This window comes from Rattus norvegicus, chromosome 16 (assembly GCF_021556685.1).
Source record: "Rattus norvegicus strain SHRSP/BbbUtx chromosome 16, alternate assembly SHRSP_T2T, whole genome shotgun sequence".
Classification (NCBI taxonomy): Eukaryota; Metazoa; Chordata; class Mammalia; order Rodentia; family Muridae; genus Rattus; species Rattus norvegicus.
In genome coordinates this window covers 55637634-55657909 of record NC_141549.1, presented here as the reverse complement: position 1 = coordinate 55657909, position 20276 = coordinate 55637634, and the positions used below count along the sequence as shown (strand labels likewise).

Sequence of the window (20276 nt, the reverse complement as noted above, 5' to 3'; positions counted from 1 at the left end):
GAGGAGGAGGAGGAGGAGGAGGAGGAGGAGGAGGAGGAGGAGAAGGAGAAGGAGAAGGAGAAGGAGAAGGAGAAGGAGAAGGAGAGGAAGAGGAAGAGGAAGAGGAAGAGGAAGAAGAGGAAGAAGAGGAAGAAGAGGAAGAAGAGGAAGAAGAGGAAGAAGAGGAAGAAGAGGAAGAAGAGGAAGAAGAGGAAGAAGAGGGAGAAGGAGAAGGAGAAGGAGAAGGAGAAGGAGAAGGAGAAGGAGAAGGAGAAGGAGAAGAAGAAGAAGAAGGAGAAGAAGGAGAAGAAGGAGAAGAAGGAGAAGAAGGAGAAGAAGGAGAAGAAGGAGAAGAAGGAGAAGAAGGAGAAGAAGGAGAAGAAGGAGAAGAAGGAGAAGAAGGAGAAGAAGGAGAAGAAGGAGAAGAAGGAGAAGAAGAAGAAGAAGAAGAAGAAGAAGAAGAAGAAGAAGAAGAAGAAGAAGAAGAAGAAGAAGAAGAAGAAGAAGAAGAAGAAGAAGAAGAAGAAGAAGAGGAAGAAGAAGAAGAAGAAGAAGAAGAAGAAGAAGAAGAAGAAGAAGAAGAAGAAGAAGAAGAAGAAGAAGAAGAAGAAGAAGAAGAAGAAGGAGGAGGAGAAGAGGAAGAAGAAGGAGAAGAGGAAGAAGAAGAAGAAGAAGAAGAAGGAGAAGAAGAAGAAGAAGAAGAAGAAGAAGAAGAAGAAGAAGAAGAAGAAGAAGAAGAAGAAGAAGAAGAAGAAGAAGAAGAAGAAGAAGAAGAAGAGGAAGAAGAAGAAGAAGAAGAGGAAGAAGAAGAAGAACTGGACTTCATTTAACTTTAGTAGATCAAAGTTGACCTTTCTCAATAACTGCAGATCTTTCTCGATAGCTTCTCCCTTTCATCCCTTTCTCTTGCCTTAAGGGAACTTTCCCTACCAGATTCTTTATCTCTCTGTAATTATATGTTTGATTCCTGTCTCCATTCAAGTCTTCCTTGTAGAAGACTTGCTACCACTTCATCTTTGCAATCTCCTCTCCTCCTAAAGATGTCTGTGTTCTTCATAGAAAATTCATGTTGGACGTGGACCATGAATTCAGCCACCTCCGATAAGGTCCTTCAGTGTATTTGTTTTGAAGAGACCCCTACTCCTCGTTAGAAACGTACTCTATGTTTACCTGGAAGTTGCAACTCCATCAAAACTCTTAGCTACTTTAGCTAACAGGATGTATTTAGCAGTGAGTGTGAAAGCTTTGTCTAAGCATGCGCTACCCTCTAGTACATGGTTCTCAGCCTTTGGGTCATGACCCCCTTGACAAATTTCTAGCTCCAAAAAATATTTACATTACAATTCACAACAGCAGCAAAATTACAATTATGAAGTAGCAACAAAAATAATTGTATGGTTTATCACCATACATGAGGAACTGTATTAAAGGGTCGAAGCATCAGGAAGGTTGAAAGCCTCTACACTAGGACATGCAGGACATGGAAAATGTCTTAGTCAGAGAATCCTCTTCCACTGCATATCTGAAATTCTCTTTTTCTGCTGTAAGTCTCATTCAGGTTTCAGGCATTCACTCAGCCTTGTTTTTCCTACCCAGATGCTGCTTTTCTGTTTTGACATTATCATGTCTGTCAGCCAAGAAGAGGGTGCCACCATCCCTGTTCAGATCTTTTCTCTCTCATTCCCACTGTTTGCCTCATCCAGGCTGACTAGAGATGCCATGTGCTTCTATCCACAGGTCACTGGGAAAACAGTAACTTGTAGGAGTTAGTGCAGAATGCAGAGGAAGGGACAATTAGAATGTTCTTTCCAACCATGTCACATGGTTCACTCCAGGTGAATTGCTGTTCTCTCTGAAAATGACCCCACCTCCTTGAGTAATCACAGTTGTTCTACCATTTCAGTTACCCATCACTCCCTTGGCGCTCAGGTACTGTGACCCTGAGTTTAGGGTAAGGCCTCAAACTTCTAGCTTCAAATTGCTAGCTGTTCCAGCTATTGTCCAGAAAGTTCACTGCATGAATCAATATTTACTCTGGCCTGAACCAGATGTGTCCATAGGCCCAAGTAAATAAAGAATAGGACAATTTAATGAGAAAAGTTTTCAGGAAACAAAGCACTCCACAACTTGGGGAGAAAAATCACATATATTCATACCTATTGAAAATAGAACCATGGGAAAAGTCCAGTTGGAAAAAGTTTAAGATGGTCTTGGATTTGTAACTTCCATTATTCCAGAAATTGAAAAGCCTTTTGCTCTCAGTTCTTTCTAATTGAATTCTAATTTCAATTTCTTTTCCATTGTCTCCTATATCACCCTACCCTAAAAAGTCCATACTCAATATCAAAATGAGGGGGAGGAGGGGGAGAAAGCAATCTCTGGTAATCAAAGCCCTAACTATAATCACTAAATCTTTAGAAATGTTTTATTTGACTTTTACTTATGAGTTTCAACTAACATGGAAATACCTGCACCCTCTAAGGAGGTCATCTTGTGTGTCTTTGGCAGTCCCTGCGAGGAGCATTCTCTAAGGAAAGTTAAAAGCAACTGTGACTTCTTCAAGGTCACTTAGGTAGTAAACGGGGTAGAGGTGGAAATCCAGATGGACTTGTTTTTGTACTGCCTTCCCCGAATTTTGTTGTTTGGATGACTTTACGATACAACCCAAAGCGAAGTTTAATTACTCAGGAAATACGTACATTTGTCAAAAAGCTATCTTGAATGCACACCTGGAATCCATGCGCTCTGGCCTAATATTATATTCATTTTTCCCCTTAATGTTTTTCTTCACCGACAAATTATTTCAGAAACATATTGCTCCCTCTCCAGGGGTAAACATGTGGTAGATTGGGGATGAGGTCATACCAGCAGAACACCTGGGCTCTGTGGTGTCTCTCATGTGGGTATTATTGAGCTTGGACTTAAGGAATAAGTACCTTTTCCCATATACTTTAGGGCCTGGAACAGGAACCAGACTGAATCAGTGAATAACATTTTAAAGAAAAATTTCAATAAAAATTTAAGTGAGCTTGAACTTTAAAAAAAATTATCTTTTCTTAAACTAGTCTTCAAATCTTTTCAGATGACTTTCAGTGCATCTGAATTGCAATCAAGTGGTAAGTAGGTTGGTCCAGTGGTTCTCAACCTTTCTAATGCTACTACCCTTTAATCCAGTCCCTTACGTTGTCATGACCCCTAACTCCAAAATTATTTTTCTTGCTATTTCATAATGTTAATTTTGCTACTGTAACAAACTGTAATGTAAAATATCAGATATTCAGAGTGGTCTTAGGCGACCCATGTAAAAGGGTCATTCAACCCCCAAATAGGTCATGACCCACAGGTTGAGAACCACTGTGTTAGAAGAATCGTAGCATCAAACAAGACAAATGACACAGTATGCAATCACTCTATATACGCAGATATTAAGTTGACAATTTTTCCTCCAAAATAGAAGGAAGAGAATCCCTCACACTTGTGGTCTTACGAATCAATGCTGGTGTCTTGATTATTTTATTATGAACAACAAAATATGATTTATGAAAAACAAATTCTTCTGCAGTGACCCCAGTGTGACAGGTAGGTCACCATTGCTTGTAGGTGCTACCCTTCAGAATGCCCTTCAAGAGAATTTGAATGGGTATAGCTGCCATTACTAGAAGTAAAGGACCTCAAAATTACAAGCAACGATTATTAATATGTATGTACAAAAAGATGAAAAAGGAGTAGAAAAAGATATCTTCAGTTCTGTGAGTGGGACCATAGGGTCTAGTAAAAATTCCTATGGCAACATGTTGTACAATTCAAAAGTTACCATCTCTGAAAACAAGCAAAATATGATGGGAGATGACCACAAAGAAGCTCAACCATGCAGGGAATGGAGTCACATACTTCAGGGTCCAGCCTTCTGGAAACTGAACAAGAGGATGGAGATTATGAATTTGAAGTCAACCAGAGACCCCAATTGGGGAAAAAATTATAGTTCCAGTGATGATGACGTTCACTATCTAAAGACACATATGATAAGCTAAAACTAGTTTGCAACTGTTAAAAGGAAAAAAATCAATATTGCTTAATTGGTGCATCATTTAAATTTGAGAATTTAAATAAATACATGTAACTATGCTTATTAAATATGTTTAGCTTAGTTGCAAATATCTATATGTTCGATACAGCACACACACACACACACACACGCACACACACACGCACACACACACACGCACACATACACTCCAGAATCTTAGCATTGGATGTCCCATCGATTCGAGGTCAGCTAATATTTGGGCATCTGTGCTAAATTCTTTGCCATACCTCATGTTATGCAGTGCAGAACAGCAAAACGAGCCTGTGTGCCATCTGCCCCAGAAACAGAATGGTTACCCTGGGCCACGATGAAGAAAGATGTATGTCAATTGGGTGCAGAACATTCTGCAAGTTTCAAATAAAAATGTATTATTGTTTTTTTTAATTTACCAAACAAACAGGTTCACACTATTAATAATGTAACACATGAAGATTATTTCATTAAAATCTAATAAAATAAAGGAGGACAGTCAAACAATGACAATGTGAAATATGTCACTGTTTCTCTCACTCCATCTGCGACTTCCTCTGAGGCAAAAGTGATCATTAGACAATGAGATTCTTCCCGCCTGCCAAAACCAGGAGATGGAGATTAGAAGGTTGGGAGGAAATCCCTTGTGTCTGCCTCAAAGATCACAGCTGACAAGGATGAGATTCGGATGTTTGACCTGCCACATCTCTAAGAAGACTAACAATTAGGGCTGGAAGAGTCTGAGTGCCAAGAAAATAGTCTACAGACTCTACTTAAAAGCCAACGAAAAGTGGCTTAAAGCAAAACTCACAGAATTATATCCGACAACACAGCTTGCTCTGACTCCGTTCAACCAACCCTTCCAACTTTCTCAGCAAAAATATCAGATCTTCGCTTAAATCCTGCTGCTGACAATCTGAGACCAATATCCGCTAGAAGTTTTGTTTTTTACGTATGGGACGTGTGTTTGCTGTACTAGCCTCTACTACATAGTACTAACATTGTCCTCCACTGGTGTGACAACCTAAAATAGTTACAGATATTAACAAATGTCCCCCGAGAGGTAAAAAAAACCATCCCCTGTGGAGAAATGACCTACCCAGCATATGTCCAATATTAAAACCCCAACAAGGGCTGCTACTAGATATGCTGGACAATCCGTTCTAAGCAACGGGTGGGCTTGAGGACAGAAGGTAGCCAGTGGTAAGTTTGGAGGTGGGAATGGAGATACAGAAAGAAATGCAAAGTACTTCTCTCTGGGGGTTCAAGAAGAGATCCCTGAATCAACCTCAGTTCTGGGCAATGAAGTAGTTTGCTCTTGGCCTTGTGTACACCTGGATGCTGGCAGGGTTCCTGCTTCTGGCTTCCTGGTCTTTCTGGGTGGCTGCATCCTAAATGTTAATGGCAAGTGTTGGAGCTGGTTGGGGAAGCGAGTCGTGAGCTACCCTTCAGTCCATCTGTTCTAACCAGGAAGCCGTGCTCCCTCTCTCTCAGGTGTCCTGTCAAACATCTTTAAATAGAAGATATCACTTTTACATCTGCCCTTTCTACAGGCATATGCCAAAAATCAATTCAGGCTCCTTCTCCGAGTCTACTCTTCTCAAATACGTCCTGCACATCCCCAGCAATAAGAACCCATACCTCCTCCCGTAAAGGAATTGCAACGCAGGTCCTCTTGCCTTACCCCTCACAGACGTGCTCCTGTTTATCTAGGTGCAGAGGAAACAGATTCAGTGTCACATGGACTTTATCAGTTCTGCTTGCTTTTCCTTTTCCAAGTTCACGGGAAAAAAATGAAAGCTGCTTAATTAAAATCAAGTGGTGTGAGCTAACCTCCCACTTTCCTCTCCATCTGCGGAGTATTTGCTTCCAGATAGGCTCAGCCAGTTCCATTTTTTTCTCCCCCAGGCTGACACTAGTCCAGTTCAAATCCACTGCATTGCCAACTATACAGAAGCAAGCAGCGCTTTCCAGAAGATAGCCATCTCTTTGATGTGAGAGGCCTCGCTTCTCTACCTTGGTAAAATGGCTCTCAGCGCTACCTTTCCAGTTTTCATTGGCAAACTCCGTCAGGAGAAGTGCTTGCTGCTGCCTTTCCTTGACTGGAATTCACTGATGCTAAACTTGCAAGCTATAGTTTTGCAAGCCAAATGGAGTGAGGAAAGAAGTTTGATTTGACAAGGCTCGTGATTTGCTTCTTGCCTTTATTCTATTTTCAGGGAAAGGGTCTGTGTAGCTGAAAATTTCTAGAAGTAAATATCAGTTTTTTTTCTTCATCACTGCCTCCCTTGCAATGTCCACTTCACTGTTGGAAGCATGACAGAAAAGCAATAGACATTTTTTCAAATTGAACAGAATTGTTTTTCCTGAAAGGAAGATAGGTGGTTTCCATCTTCATGTGGTGGTGGTGGTGGTGGTGGTGGTAGTGGTGGTGGTGGTGGTGTGGGGGGGGCTTCTCAGTGACCAGGAGATCATTTATTTGGCTAGAATAGATAGCCAGGAAGCCTCAGGGATTCTGTATCTCCTTCTCCCCAACACTGGAAATATAGGTGGCACTGCTGTAGGGTTCCCAGGATTGAACGCCTGTCCTCCTTCTTGTATGACCAAGCACTGATTGAGTCATGATGTCTCTTGAATCTTTCCCTTACAAACACTTTCTGTAATCAACTCAGAATGCTGACTCTCATTCTCTGATTAGTTTGGCCACGAGGTCTGCCCAGTACTTCGGTGGCTCTCTGGAGGAAACAGCATGGAATCACCACAAAATGTCACGGTCCAGTAGCAGGCGTTGAGATGCGAAATCTCTTTGAAAATTGGAGAGGAAAAGGACACACACACCCCTTTGGACACCTTACTATCCTAAGGCCCCTTGGACTTAGTGAGTTTTCTGCATCCTTTGGTGGTCCCTTGAAGGCTTAGCTTTCCTGAGGAACAAACACAGTATCATTTTTCAGATGCTTAGAACCTGACAGGAACAGCAAGAGCTGCCTTCCCGGTGACCTAAATTTGCTCGCACTATGGAGACCAACTGAGGACCTGCACCTGTTACGTTAGACAGGCACAGCTGTTCTGCATTCTGACTCACCCTAAATAATGACACAGCTCAAATTTTACTATATTTAAAAACAGTCGGATTTATTTATTTATTTGTTTAGTTATTTATTTATTTATTTTGCACATAAGACTTCTCTCACTAACTCCACTTCCGAGCATCTTCCCGACTTCTGTTGTAACCTCATTAGGAGGATTACGTTATGCTCTCAGCCAATAAGCCGTTTCTAGGAACTCACACAGAAGTCCAAGGTGATAGACTGAAAGCATGTCTGTTACAGAGCAGATACAAGGCAAATGATCTTTTGAAAGACTTTAAAAGTAAATAAAGTTGAAAGGCAATCCCCGAGCTGGGATTTTAAGAATGACTTAATACAGTCGCTCTTACCAAGAGCGACTGTATTAAGGAACGTCTGCGAGACATTTGGCAATTTAAAGAGGATAGATAACCCAGTCACTCTCAGAAGATCTCTGCAGAGTCCCTAACACTCCACTTATTCAGCTCTCTCTCTCTTTTGCATCACAAGGGATTCATTCCTTCACGAATGAAGCAGAAGGGGCAAAATACTGCAGGAATGTATGATAGCTGGTTGTTGCAATACCATTGGTGAGCATCTAGAGCCAATTACTTAAGAAACAATTTAGCAGTGTCTAAGAAACTTGAAAATCATATACACTGGAGGACTCAGAACTCTCCTCCTAGACATCTTTCCATGAGAAAGCTTCCCACATACACAGGTATAAAATGCTCATAGTAACGCTGTTTTTAAAGCAAATAAAATAAAATAAAAAAGTGCCATGGGGAAAAGCCATGAATGACAAGGGTAATTTTTGCCTTTAAAGTAACATCTGCCCAGCTCTGAATATATATAAATGACCATAACTGACTGTTCTGCATCCTCATCGGCACAGCGGTCCTTTGGGGAAACAGTCCACGTCAAACCTCAGCGTTATGTACAGAGTCTAGATTCACGCCTTGCACACAGTTGACTATTTAATAAGCAACAGCCAAGAGAAAGCTTGGTGATCAGTCCAAGGCTCAGATGGATACAACGTACTTCACAGCCCTGGACTTTCCACCTGATCAGTCCCAGTACCTGAACCAAAAGCACCTGAAGTTGGTTTTAACCATGTACTTCTGGGCTTTACCATACACCCAGAGTTAGAGTTGTTGAAGGTGGCACCGGGAAATCTGCATTTTAACCCACTTTCCAGTGGTCCTCCCATTAAATAGAAACCATAGGCTGAGAGATTGCATACGGAGACTCTTATGAAGCAGCCCGAGAGAAAATATAAAGCGAAAGGAGGATACATGACAACTCAAGCTGCCTCAGTGGTGACTAATAAAAACACAGAGAATAGGAAGATTCGGGTTTTAATTACTACTAACTTTCTACACGACGTGTCAGGTCTAACAGCGCACTGTAATTTCAAGAGAAGGAACATACAAAAAAGAACTAACAAAGCATGTAATTGCACTCCTGCAACCCTGTTTACAGATTTATACATTGAGGCACAGAGATGTTCAACAGCTATTCAAAGATGCAGTTACTAAGTGTGACCACTGGTTCCTCCTAAGAAGTTGCAAGTGTAACACCATATGGTTGTTGTTACAGGTGAAGTGAGACTATATTACAGTTATATGTGTCCTTAGGAGCCGCAAAGTATCACTAATACATGAAGCCAAGAGCCAGTGGAAATGCTTCTCTTCCTGCAGGGACTCTCCCTACAGCTATAATAATTGAACAGGTTATATTCTTACCTCCTGCAGGCTATAACTAAAGGGGTCTAAAATAAGACGTGAATGTAGAATTTACAGAAAAGTAGACACAGCCATTTCATCCTCGCACTCCCAGCTCTCCCCCAAATACTTCAAATGGAGTTTCTAATTGTCTTGACTTAGCAAGGCAGGCTTTCGCCTTCCACTCCTAGAACACACTGGATGTCTATGAGGCCAGCAGGTGCATCAGGACTGTATTTTAAACTCTTTCAGAACCACAGGCTAAGACCCAGAATGAGCCTGGCTTTCTGCCACAAACCCAGTCTGCCTGGTAAGGTTGTGAAAGGGAAGAGAGTATTGACCTACAGGTCCTTCTGCAGACCATTGAGGCAAAGGGTGCTGCCACCATCCTCATCCCCATCCTCATGCCCATCCTCTCCCGCTGGCCCCACTGTTAACGTGAGTCCAAGACAGACAAGCAGAGAGCGGAGGGCAAGCTCCCTCTGGAGGTTCTCACCATTCCCATCAGCAGACTGGCCTGCTCTCTTTTTCTCCGGATACAGTGGGTTCTTATCAATTACCTGGAAAAGGATGAGCTTAGTATAGAGGAGAAAGACTACAGAAATGTAACCACGAGTCCTTTGTGAACAAAGGACCTTAAAATAATTTCTAAGCTGGGCACTTCCCATTCTAAAATACACAAGACGTGAGAAATTCCAGGGATTAAATAGGAGACAGGAAAGGGCGCGCTCGAGTAGATGCCTCGCTTTTCCAAATGCTCCTATCCTCAACTTGATTAACACTAATTCCTGCAGCTGCTCATTTTCTCCTCCCTGGCCTCTCCTCACCTTGATCTCGCTGGGTTCTCTCAGCCAGGCATTTTGAAGGCGAATGAAGTGCCTGATTTATACACACACTGAGCCCTAACTTTGGAGGAGAAAAGCGCTTGCTTCCTTTGCTGCCACAGATGCAGCGAGCAGAGCACACATTTCCCTTTTCTGAGCCTTTAGTGTACAAACATGTTTTTATCTTCTGTAAGTGTTCCCAAAATAAGGGCCTCTGGAGACCGCCTGGGAGTCTGATGTCTCATTCCAGTCCCCGAGGTACTTTGAAACAGTCTTATCGCAGAAAGCAAATCACAGGGCTCTCGGTTTTCCCATGCTTGTGATGTCTTTTTGGTGACTTCACATTCTGTGAGCTATATTTAGTGGTTAAACGCCTGGCTGCTGAGGAGTGAGACGCTGTCTGTTTGTAGGCTGTGAATAAGAAGAATTTCAATGTATTGACAAAATGGTCAGCTCTATTCTATTGATCTTCTCTGGCCAGAAATCACCTCTTTCATCAAAGAGGAGGAAGATTTCCCACATCTTCCAGCACAGGTATAACAGCACTTGTATGAAGACTGACTTGATGAAAAGAGATATTTACAAATACCCACTTATTTATCGAATGTGTTGAGGACATTTCTAAACTGTACATGATGATGCTCAATATTCAAAGTACATTACTTAAATATTAAAATGAAAACTGCTTTCCAAGGTCAGCATAAGTGAAAGTCCAATTTATATACTTTTAAGGGCGAAGGGTAGACTAGAAGGTAAGATGATAATTTGATATAAAATCACTATATCAGCAGAACCACATTTGAGGTCTTGATACCCTTACTATTCTCCTCAATAATTCTCACCTCTGATATAAGAGTAATTTTTTAAAATAAAAAAATTATTTCCTTCATGCAGTAAATTTTGGGGTGTGTTATGGTAAAAAGAATACCAACTTCATTTTGGAAAACATCCGGACATGTTTAGAAAACAACAGTTATTTGCTGACAAACTGTAAATAAGCTACTGTGGTAGCTGAGATTTCCCATCGTGAGGAGCTGAAACAGAGTCTGGACTCTTAATCCCTAAGCAAGCCCTTCACAGCCATATCATACACACGGTTCTTCCCTTATCTCTGCTCAAAACCGGTCACTTCCCTTCCTTGGCTGGCTCTCATCAGTAGCGAAATACATGTTTCTTCCCAGAGAACGCTTCTCCTGTTGCCTGAGGTTGAATGTGATACATCGCTCCTTCTATTTAACTTCAGTTTTCGTCTCTGAACAAAAAGCACAGAATCAAACCGAATGTGTTTTCTGTGAAAGTAGCCCTTTATTGGTGATTATGCATCATGAACTTTGATGAATGAGGGCCAGCAGGCTGTGCTCTTGGAACACGGCCAAATGGAGAGCCAAGGCAGCTGCTGCAGGGAGACTGTGGGAATCCAGCCCCACTGAGGTCTGAAACTCAGGCACCAGAGTGAGGGGCAGCTTGAGATTCATTCAACATGAATCTCAGCTTAGGCAACACGAAGGTCAATGGGACTTTTATCAGATCACATGAGAGGGCTGCATATGCACGGACTGTAAGAATCTTAAAGTCTCAAGAGGGAGGGAGGGGGGATCACAAAATATACTAAGTATACTAAGGACAAACCCCAAGGAAGAGAAGTGTCACAAAAAAAAAAAAGGAGAAAGGAGAAAGGAGAAAGGAGAAAGGAGAAAGGAGAGTTATCATCAGGAGGCATGTCGGAACCAAGGCTCACCCGTAATACACACTCCTGAGCCCTAAACCAGAATCACAGACTCCACCAGCACATCACTGGGTGTGGCCAGCATGTCTACTAGTTTGGTCTGCAGGTTTTGTCACCAGTGACTTCAGCTGGGAAGGCAGATAAACATTACACAAAAAATTACTTACTTGCATTCATGACTCTATGCAATCCTATAAATGACCTTACTTAGCCATTCAATTATTTTGCTTAGACAGTAATTGTATTCTCTCATTAGCAAAGTGGGAGGTTTCATAAGGCTGAAAAAATGCAGTTCTTTAATGTACTTAGGTCATTAACAATTCACAATAAGGGAGGTGTATAGGTTTGGTTTTTGTTCTAAAGAAATCTTCAGGCTTGAAAATTTGTGTACTGCTTCAAACTCCCTTAACAGCCTTCGGTTAAAGCCACACCGGAGGGCCAGGGATCACCACACAGGTGGCCTTTGCCCATTGCATCTCAAATATGGTCTTTGCCTTAGCACATCAATCTGGTCCTTAGGACTCAGTAGGCCACGGGCTGACATCTACTATGACTCCTTACTCCTGAAATGTCTAAATTCAGAACTTACATTCATTGAATACATTGCATTATTTGAATGAATATATATATATATATTATATATATCCAAGAGAGAAAGGGGGGAGAACACATGTATGGAGTTGTTTTCCATGCTCTGATCAATGTTCTCCTGTTTTTTTTCCTCTACCTCTTAATCATTCATTTCCTCTTTTCCTGTTTATTTTTCTGCTTATATCTTATTGCTGCACTTCCTAGTTCTATTTTGAATCTGTGTGCTACTTCATTTGTGACACTTCTCCCAGGATGCAATCTTTTATACCCTGTTGTTTTAACTACCATCCTTCTGCAGAAACCCTGAAGCTCCTATGGAGCTTGTGATGGTTTGTCTATGCTCCGCCCAGGGAGGGGCACTATTAGAAGGTGTGGCCTGGTTGGAGTAGGTGTGTTACTGTGGGTGTAGGCTATAAGACCCTCACTCTAGCTGCCTGAAAGTCAACATTCTGCTAGCAGCCTTCAGATGAAGATGTAGAACTCTCAGCTCTGCCTGCACCATGCCTGCCTGGATGCTACCATGCTCCCACCTTGATGATAATAGACTGAACCAATGAGCCTGTAAGCCAGCCCCAAATATATGTTGTCCTAATAAGAGTTGCCTTGGTCATGGTGCCTGTTCACAGCAGTAAAACCCTAAGACAGAGCCTAAAGCCCAACAACCACAACCTGAACATCCTCAGTATCTTGGTCTCCAAATTCTTTACATCTTCCTTTTAAATCTATCTTCTTACTATTGGTCTTACCACCACCACCAATTTGGTATTCGTCTAAACTAATCCATTACTGCCCTTCTGTCTTTATTCTTCCTTCCTTCAGTCCTTGGGTCCATTTGTCTGGCTGGGTCTCTAAGTATCCCTCTGATCAAGATTCTCTTTCCCAGTGCTTTTCCCTTATTACCTATTCAGACTCGTCCTGTGGCTTCTTCGTTACATTGATCTGTTCCTTCTTTGGGATCATGACTGAGGTATAATGGGCGTAGTTTGAAGAAACTAGGACTAAAAAAAGGAGTAGTGCGAACAGCTCACTCTCCTGATTTTCAGTGTCAAAGGCTCACTGTGAATTGGCAAGCATAAGATGCTCTCCTCAGAGGTGGACATTTCTAGCACAGGTCCATTGCCCTTTGCAGGTTTCTGTAAATGGATGACTCTGACTAGACTAACAGACAGGAAAAGACAATGGATGTAGCACCATTCACAAGGGAACAGGAATCACACACAAGAAATGAGAATCCCAGAAGAGCCCTACAGTACATGTTTGAAGCTTAAATAACTTCCCCCGTTGCAGAGAAATAGAGGCTGGGGTCCAGGTGGCCTGGAAAGTTTCTAGAGGATGTTGTGACAGGGCTATAGGAGGAGATGACTATGAACAAGGATGTGTGAATCATCATCAGGGTGACCTCTCAGAGCAGCTTTCAGAAGAACAAACGGCAAAGTGTATCCAGGAGAGATATCAGAGGCAAGGGCACGGGAATCTCTTAGCTCTTCTCCCCAATAGTTAATCTTTCCTGGTTAATACATTTTGAGAATTTTCACTCCTTCTGGGAAGAGAGTCTCAGAGAAGGCCCTTCTTGGACATTAGGAGAAAGGGATTCAGAGACTTCTAGAAGGTAGAGTGAAGAGAGGAATCTTACAGATATTCCTTTCGAGTGGAGCCTTGGAGTTCAAAGTTGCTTTGGGGTTTGGAACACCGCTTTCAATTGGAAAATTATCATCTAGATCCCTGCTTCTCCCTTTATCAGCAAGCCTGCCCTCTCTCCTCTGCCTATGTTGGTCCTTTGATCCTTCCATGGCTCCCAAATGCCCTTCTGCAAGACGGCGTCCTTCTGTATGAAACATGACCTCTTACTTAACCAAAGATGAAATAGACCCTTTTTTTTTCACTTGAAACAAACAGCACTGCTGTTTGTGGCCAGGACATTTGTCTTGCAATATATGATGTCCTGAAACCCTAGCTTTGCCCTCAGGGCTCATGAGTTCCCCAGTTCCTTGTGGCCCTGCGTCCGTCTATAGAAGGTCCAGGACTAAATTTACCTCGGGATACACTGCATCTCCACATCCCAGCATTAATCCTGACTGATGGCATCCAGCGAATGATATCTGCTGACTTCATCTGCCCAGCCTGATGCAGACATTCAGGCTATCTGCCTTAGCCCTGCTCTCCCAGCCATGGCTAACGACCACGTTATCATGTTTCTTCATGGCCCAGGCATCCACCGAGTACATATATTCAACGAAAGATAAACGCGTGCCCCAGAGTCCTCTCAACCAAAGAAAAGGGTAGCAGCGATAAGCACATAAAATAGATACATCAAACCACCAACACTCAGGAGGTCCTCCTGGTTCAAAAACCACATTTGAGCTTTATACTCCTGGGGCGGGCTCTTATGATAGCGACTGCCCTGAAGCTCAATCTGCAGCGGCGGAATCCGAATTGCCTTTTTTTCCCCTTCCCTGATGTTCCTCCTTTGCTTACAGTCCCACTATTTTAGCTCCCTCTACTGATACCGCTGCTTCTCCCTGCACAGCGAGCTCACTAGAAAGCACAACTCTGATGCCTGCCAACACAACCCAAGGCTGTCTTTGCAAGTGATTTCTGTGCTTCCTTAAAAGGGGCAGTAATGCTGATTAGGAAACTGACTGCTTTGCTGAGGTTTCTTTGTCTGAATCCATTTAGATTGCTATGACAGAAGTACTGTGAGGTAAGTGGCTCCCTAACAACAAATATTTATTTTTCTCTCACAGTTCTGGAGGCTGGGAAGTCTAAGATCAGGTTACTGCTACCTGCTTCACTGAGGGCCATCTTTTCCTTGTGTTTCATGAAGGTAAAGGGGATACAGAATCTTACAGATAAGCATCTCATTCATGAGGGTGCTATCACGATGACGTAACTATACTGCCTGAGCCTGCAGAGGACCTGGGTTCGATTCTCAGCACCTACACAGTGGCTCACAGCTGGCTTCTAACTCCTGTTCCAGAATATCCGATGCCCTCTTCTAACCTCCACAGGGATGTTGTGGATTTGATTCAATGCTTGTATCCTGCTCTTTGGGTTCCCAAATTGCACGAGAATCTGAGGTCCCTGCCCCCAGCTGGTTCTGATTGGTGAATACAACTGCTTGAGGCCAATGGCTGGGCAGGGAGACAGAGGCGGGACTTGAGGTTTCGAAGGAAAGGGGACCAAGGAAGAGGCCGAATCTCCACACCACTAAAGAGTAAGATTCCGGCTTGAGAGCAGCAGGAAAAGAGCACACTTATCATGTAAGAGCTGGGGGGAAAAGGCCCCAGTCTCCCCCACCACCATTGGTCAAGGGGAGCAAAAATAAAATACAGATTTTGGTAAGTAATAACTCAGGCTTATCGGAAGGGAGGCGTTAACAATATGGAAGTTTGGGAGCACCCTAGCCATTAAGCTGATTAAGGCATATTAAATAGCAGTCTGCATGTGTGTGTTTTTCATTCGCGAATCCAGACCATTGGGATGATAGTGAGGAGCTCGAGCCTCCACTGTCAGGCGGCGATTAGAGCAGATTAATCAACTCCGGCAACGCAGGGATCAGGAATACACATGGCGAAAAGACACACAAGGAAACAAAACATTCATAGAATAAAAAAAAATTAAAGAAAAAATCTGGAAGACAAAATCTTCTGAACACAAAGTATGAATTCCTTAAGAGAAATAGCGTTTCACAAATCCATTTCTCCAAATTCACTTATTGGTTTTTGTAGTGGCCAATCTCTGCCTCTCTGGAAAAAACAAAACAAGCAACAGAAAGCTAAAAACAGGCCCTGGTAAGCATTAATTTTCAAAAGATATTAAATGAAGGAGTAGAGGAAGGATTAAGGAAATCATAGGCTTTGGAATAGCAATGAAAAAGGAAATGACAATTAGGAAAATGTTGAGAACATTGAATGTACTCCCTAAGATCCCCAGGTAGTGCTCCAGTGGCATCAAGCTCTAAGACACGTAGTGCAGTGAGAGGCTCAAGGTCTCTTTAAGGACGGTGAGGAAGTTCTTGATTGACATCTGTTAGTAAAGCCTGCGTCTGGCTCTACCCATCTCCCTAGATTCCTCTCTGAAATATGTTGTCTTGCTCCAGAAGAGCTCCCTCTGGGAATACATTTTGTAGTGACACAACCAGCAGAATCCTCACTTGAGTAACCCCTTTACTTCATAAAGCTAGCCACACAAAATAATTACATAAATTAATTATGCATTAATTAATTAAAACAATGCTGCACGCTGGAAAACAAATGCACATTAATGTATACAGCTTCCCCACTGATTTCTTGCTTCGTTCTTCTTGTCTGTTTTGACTAAAGCTGTATTCCACACCACACAATAGTTTGCAAGGTTACCAGACACTTCTGGAATACTTGGAAGCTAAGTAATTGATCTGGTGTTCACCCTTAAAGGGGAATTATGTTTCCAAATGAACAAAGCCAGAGAAAAGAGGAACATGCACACATGTTGGAGACAACAACAAAAGCGAGACATTGAATTATCCACGTTCTAAGGCTGAAGTAGAAAATGAACGGTTCTCATTCTGATTCAAGCCCTGCCTTCCCTGCTCAGCAGATCGTCCCCATACACTCAGATTCTTAGCCAGGACAGAGACCTAGCAATCCTCCTCCATTGCCGAGTAGAATTAAACTTACAAGAAGATGTGCGCCTCTTCCTTACAGATGGAGAATATTTCCTGTAATGATGCTAACATTCATGCTCTGATTTCTCTAATAAAGAAGAACTGAAGGTTCTCTTTTCCTGCTTCAGTCCTTCATACTTGGGACCGAACCAAACCCATATTGTTCACTTTAATTGCAAAACACTTCATGTCCTAGCTCCATTCCACCCCACATCCTGAACTGACCCCACCCCCTAGTATTTGTATGTTTAACATGTCTCTGAGAATAAATGATTCTGTCTGTCCTACTTGAGGTAGAGGGGAGACCCTAAAGAAGTCTGAGTCCAGAGAAAAAAGAAAGAACACTTACACAGAGGTATCCCCTGGAAAGATTGCTTGCTGCCACTCAGTGGGATCACAAATGTCCTGCTTTCTCATTTTCTCAAAGAGTGGGTTGGTTATTGAACATTAAAATCATTTTAAGTTACTTACTACTTCTTTTGCATTTTCCTCTCTGTCTGCATGAAAATAAACTGATATAAAATGTAATATATTTGGTGCATATTTAAAATAAAGAATATTGAAGTAGTTAAATACTATACTCGGTGTGAAATACTGGTTGAAATGTGTGTAGATTTTATTTTAATCATGGCTTTGACAGTAAGATAACGTTTTGAATTTGTTTACTGACAGACAATTCGTTTGGTGCGGATTATATGTTTGCGCATCTGGCAAAGAGAAACACTGTCTTTGCCTGAGTCTATCCTTCAGCAGACACTTGGAATAACAAACAGTGTTGGACTGAAACATGGTCTCCTCGTGGAATAAAGGGTAAGTTTTGCTGATAGTCTTGGAAGATAAAGATGAGGGCCCTCCACAGTATTCCATAGCCATGCCTAGTATACAGTGCAATACAATAAAACCAAACCAACCAACCAAAAAAGTTTCCCTCTAGACAAAGAACAACTATATCACTTTCTCCTTGTAAAAAGATACCAGCATCCTGCCAACATTTTGTCCTAAAATGGAGCCCATTATTTATTTAAGTGGATACCAGGCTTAGAGAAACAGTCCAAAAGACTCCTGATACACAGTTTAGATGCTAATATTATTGTGAAAAAATGAAATTCCCCATGTATTCTTCAGTATTTATTTCAGCATTCTTTTTTATTTCTCATTTTTAAAATGCATATTTTTGCTTTTGAGAAAGAGTCTTAAGTGTCCCAAGCTGGCCTTGAACCTCCTAGGTGGCCAAGGATAATTTTGAACTTATGATGCACCTGCTTCTAAATGTCTGGTTTATGTGGTGTTGGGAGCTCACCTCACAGCTTCAAGCTTGCTACCAGGCAAGCTTTTACCAACTGAGCTACGTCCCTTGGCCCATTATCTCTAGCCGCTCACATTTTAGCTTGACTTTCTAGTAAAATATCAGAATCTTCACAGTTGTTAATACTATTCTTTTAAAAGCATATTACATGCGAAGATAACAATGACATGTTCATTTCAAAAGCACTTCACGTGCATATTTCTTTGAAAATCAATTTCTTATCAAATTGCATTGCCTAACAACAGCTTTGGAATCCCATGGTGGCCTTATCTTCTGTGTTTCTGTTGTTGTCATCATGTGTTATTGTTTAATTTTTGGATGGCATCCCAGTTCATGTAAATTCCTCATCTTGACTAGGTTCTATAAGGAAAGACCTTCTAGTCACAATAATTAAGCTCCGAACTGAGCTTCTTTAAGCTCTTCTTCTCATTTATGGAATATGCCGAAAACAGTGCCCACTCCAGCCCTCCCCCCTTTTTTGTCTTAAGAGAATATAGCATACTGTCACAAGCAACCCCTGTGTGTTAGGCTTCTCCACACCTGTGGATGGACATCTATACATGATTTCAGATATCCTGGACCCTGTAGCCTCTCTTGTACCAAGCAACATGAATAATCTGTCAGAATTAATGGCATCAGTAGCTGAGCTCCCCACAAACCATCTAGATCTATCTGCAACAATGCCCAACTGAGAACAAGTCCCTGGTAGGGAAAAGAGAAGCTTTCCCTTTTGAGCTGCTTCCCCGTGCTTGGGTAAGTAGGCAGGACGATCTTAGACCTCCCAGAACTATCTTCTGGCCCCTTTAGGTAAGCTCAGCATTGAACAAAGAGGACGACATCTCAGCAGAGGTCAGCTTACCCAACGGTGAGTCATGAAGTCTGAGATGATTCACCCTACAACAGCACATAACTGAAACGCACTCAAGCAACCTTCTTTCCCAGACTTCTTTGCATTCTGCAGAGATCTCTCTTTCCATATTGAGTAGGAAAGACAGAACCAGCATCCACTCACCTGACCACTCAATAAGGAATTCTCTTCCTTCCCCCTGCCCAGCTGTTGAAACTGTGCGTTTAACCTCAGGAGCATTCTACCTTCTTTTATGCTCCGAGTACCACACAACCTAGAAATAGGAAGTTCTCCAGGCCACTGACCATGTCTCACCCAATATAATATAATGTTACACCCTCTGGTAACCTAGGATTTAGTGTACATTGCCTCTGTTTTATTTGAGTAAATGCCTGTCCCACTGGCTAGAGCTAGTGTCCTTTTACCTCTCAGTGTCAAACATGGGAAGTCCCCAGTATAAATCTGTTGAGCTGATTATCGCCTCAGATTGTTCATAGAACTCAAGCTTGTTGATAACTTTTACTTATTTTTTTTTAAAGCTGACTTTAAAATGTCTTAACCGAGTATGCAATTTCCAACGTCAGATCACGAGGGATATTTCTCCCTCAGAAAAGTAGGTGGAATTGTTCTCTTGCTTTCCTTGTTACTAAACACACAATGTTTTATGACTGGGGATTCAGAAGGAACTCTACTTGTAGACCTTCAAATGCTGCAGTCTAGCATCCAGCAACTAGACATGGAATGGGAACTCAGGTTATTATTTCTATTAAATTAAAATGTATTTTACGAATTAAAATATCCACTTCAAATCATGGTGTGTTGTGAAAACTGATGGATTTCCTGTCACAGATCAGATTCTGTGGAAAACCCGATAAACTTTGGAGCGTGTCCCCACTTGTTAGCCCGGCTACTATCACAGTCAGGGTGTGCTTTGTTCGCCCTGGATAGCCAAAGTCCATGTTTCTCCTTCTGTTTGCTTATAAATAGAACCACGTTGCTATGGATGTGTCACCAAAAATATGCAACCGGGAAGCAGAGGAACAACTATTACATACTAAAACTTAGGTGTTTTTTTTTTAAATAAGCATCTCCATTCTCAAAGTATGTAATCATGTTTAAAAGAAGACTTCCTGAAGCAATGAAAAATGATTTTAAGTTAAATTATAAGATATTTAAGAAAAGGGGGCAGGGGAGAAAATGGTTTAGAGGGTATCAGGCCCTTGCAGTGGGAGTCTGTTAGGGAAGAGTGTTGTATACATGAGACAGTATAAATAGTTTAAAGTTAAATGATCAAACTGCAGGGGACGCTTTTCAGTACCTCACACAGCAGGGAGGAAGGAAAAGATATCGGATATTGTCGGCTTCCAATGTAAACAGACCTGAGAAAGGGTCACAAAAGGCCTGGCACTGACTTTCTTTTTTCCCCTGGAAAAGCTGGTACACTGTATCCCTTGCTTTAAAAGTTAACTAAATATACAAGGCTTAGGCCTGGGGATTCAGAGAGGACTC

The 20276-nt window shown here is 42.0% G+C and overlaps 1 protein-coding gene and 1 long non-coding RNA gene across 3 annotated transcripts in view; both read right to left on the bottom strand.

Annotated features, from left to right (window-relative positions):
• Positions 1-19084, bottom strand: part of LOC108348398 (uncharacterized) — a 119670-nt gene extending 100586 nt beyond the window's left edge. For 2 of the 3 annotated variants that reach the window (XR_015639923.1, XR_015639924.1), the window contains exon 1: positions 18933-19084. This is a non-coding gene — a long non-coding RNA (uncharacterized LOC108348398). Of the gene's footprint in view, positions 1-4293; positions 4364-5720; positions 6141-18932 lie in introns of those variants that run through there. The other variant, XR_015639922.1, reaches the window with a different exon arrangement.
• Positions 1-20276, bottom strand: part of Erich1 (glutamate-rich 1) — a gene marked incomplete at its 5' end in the record, with an annotated part of 52793804 nt that overhangs the window by 28006454 nt on the left and 24767074 nt on the right.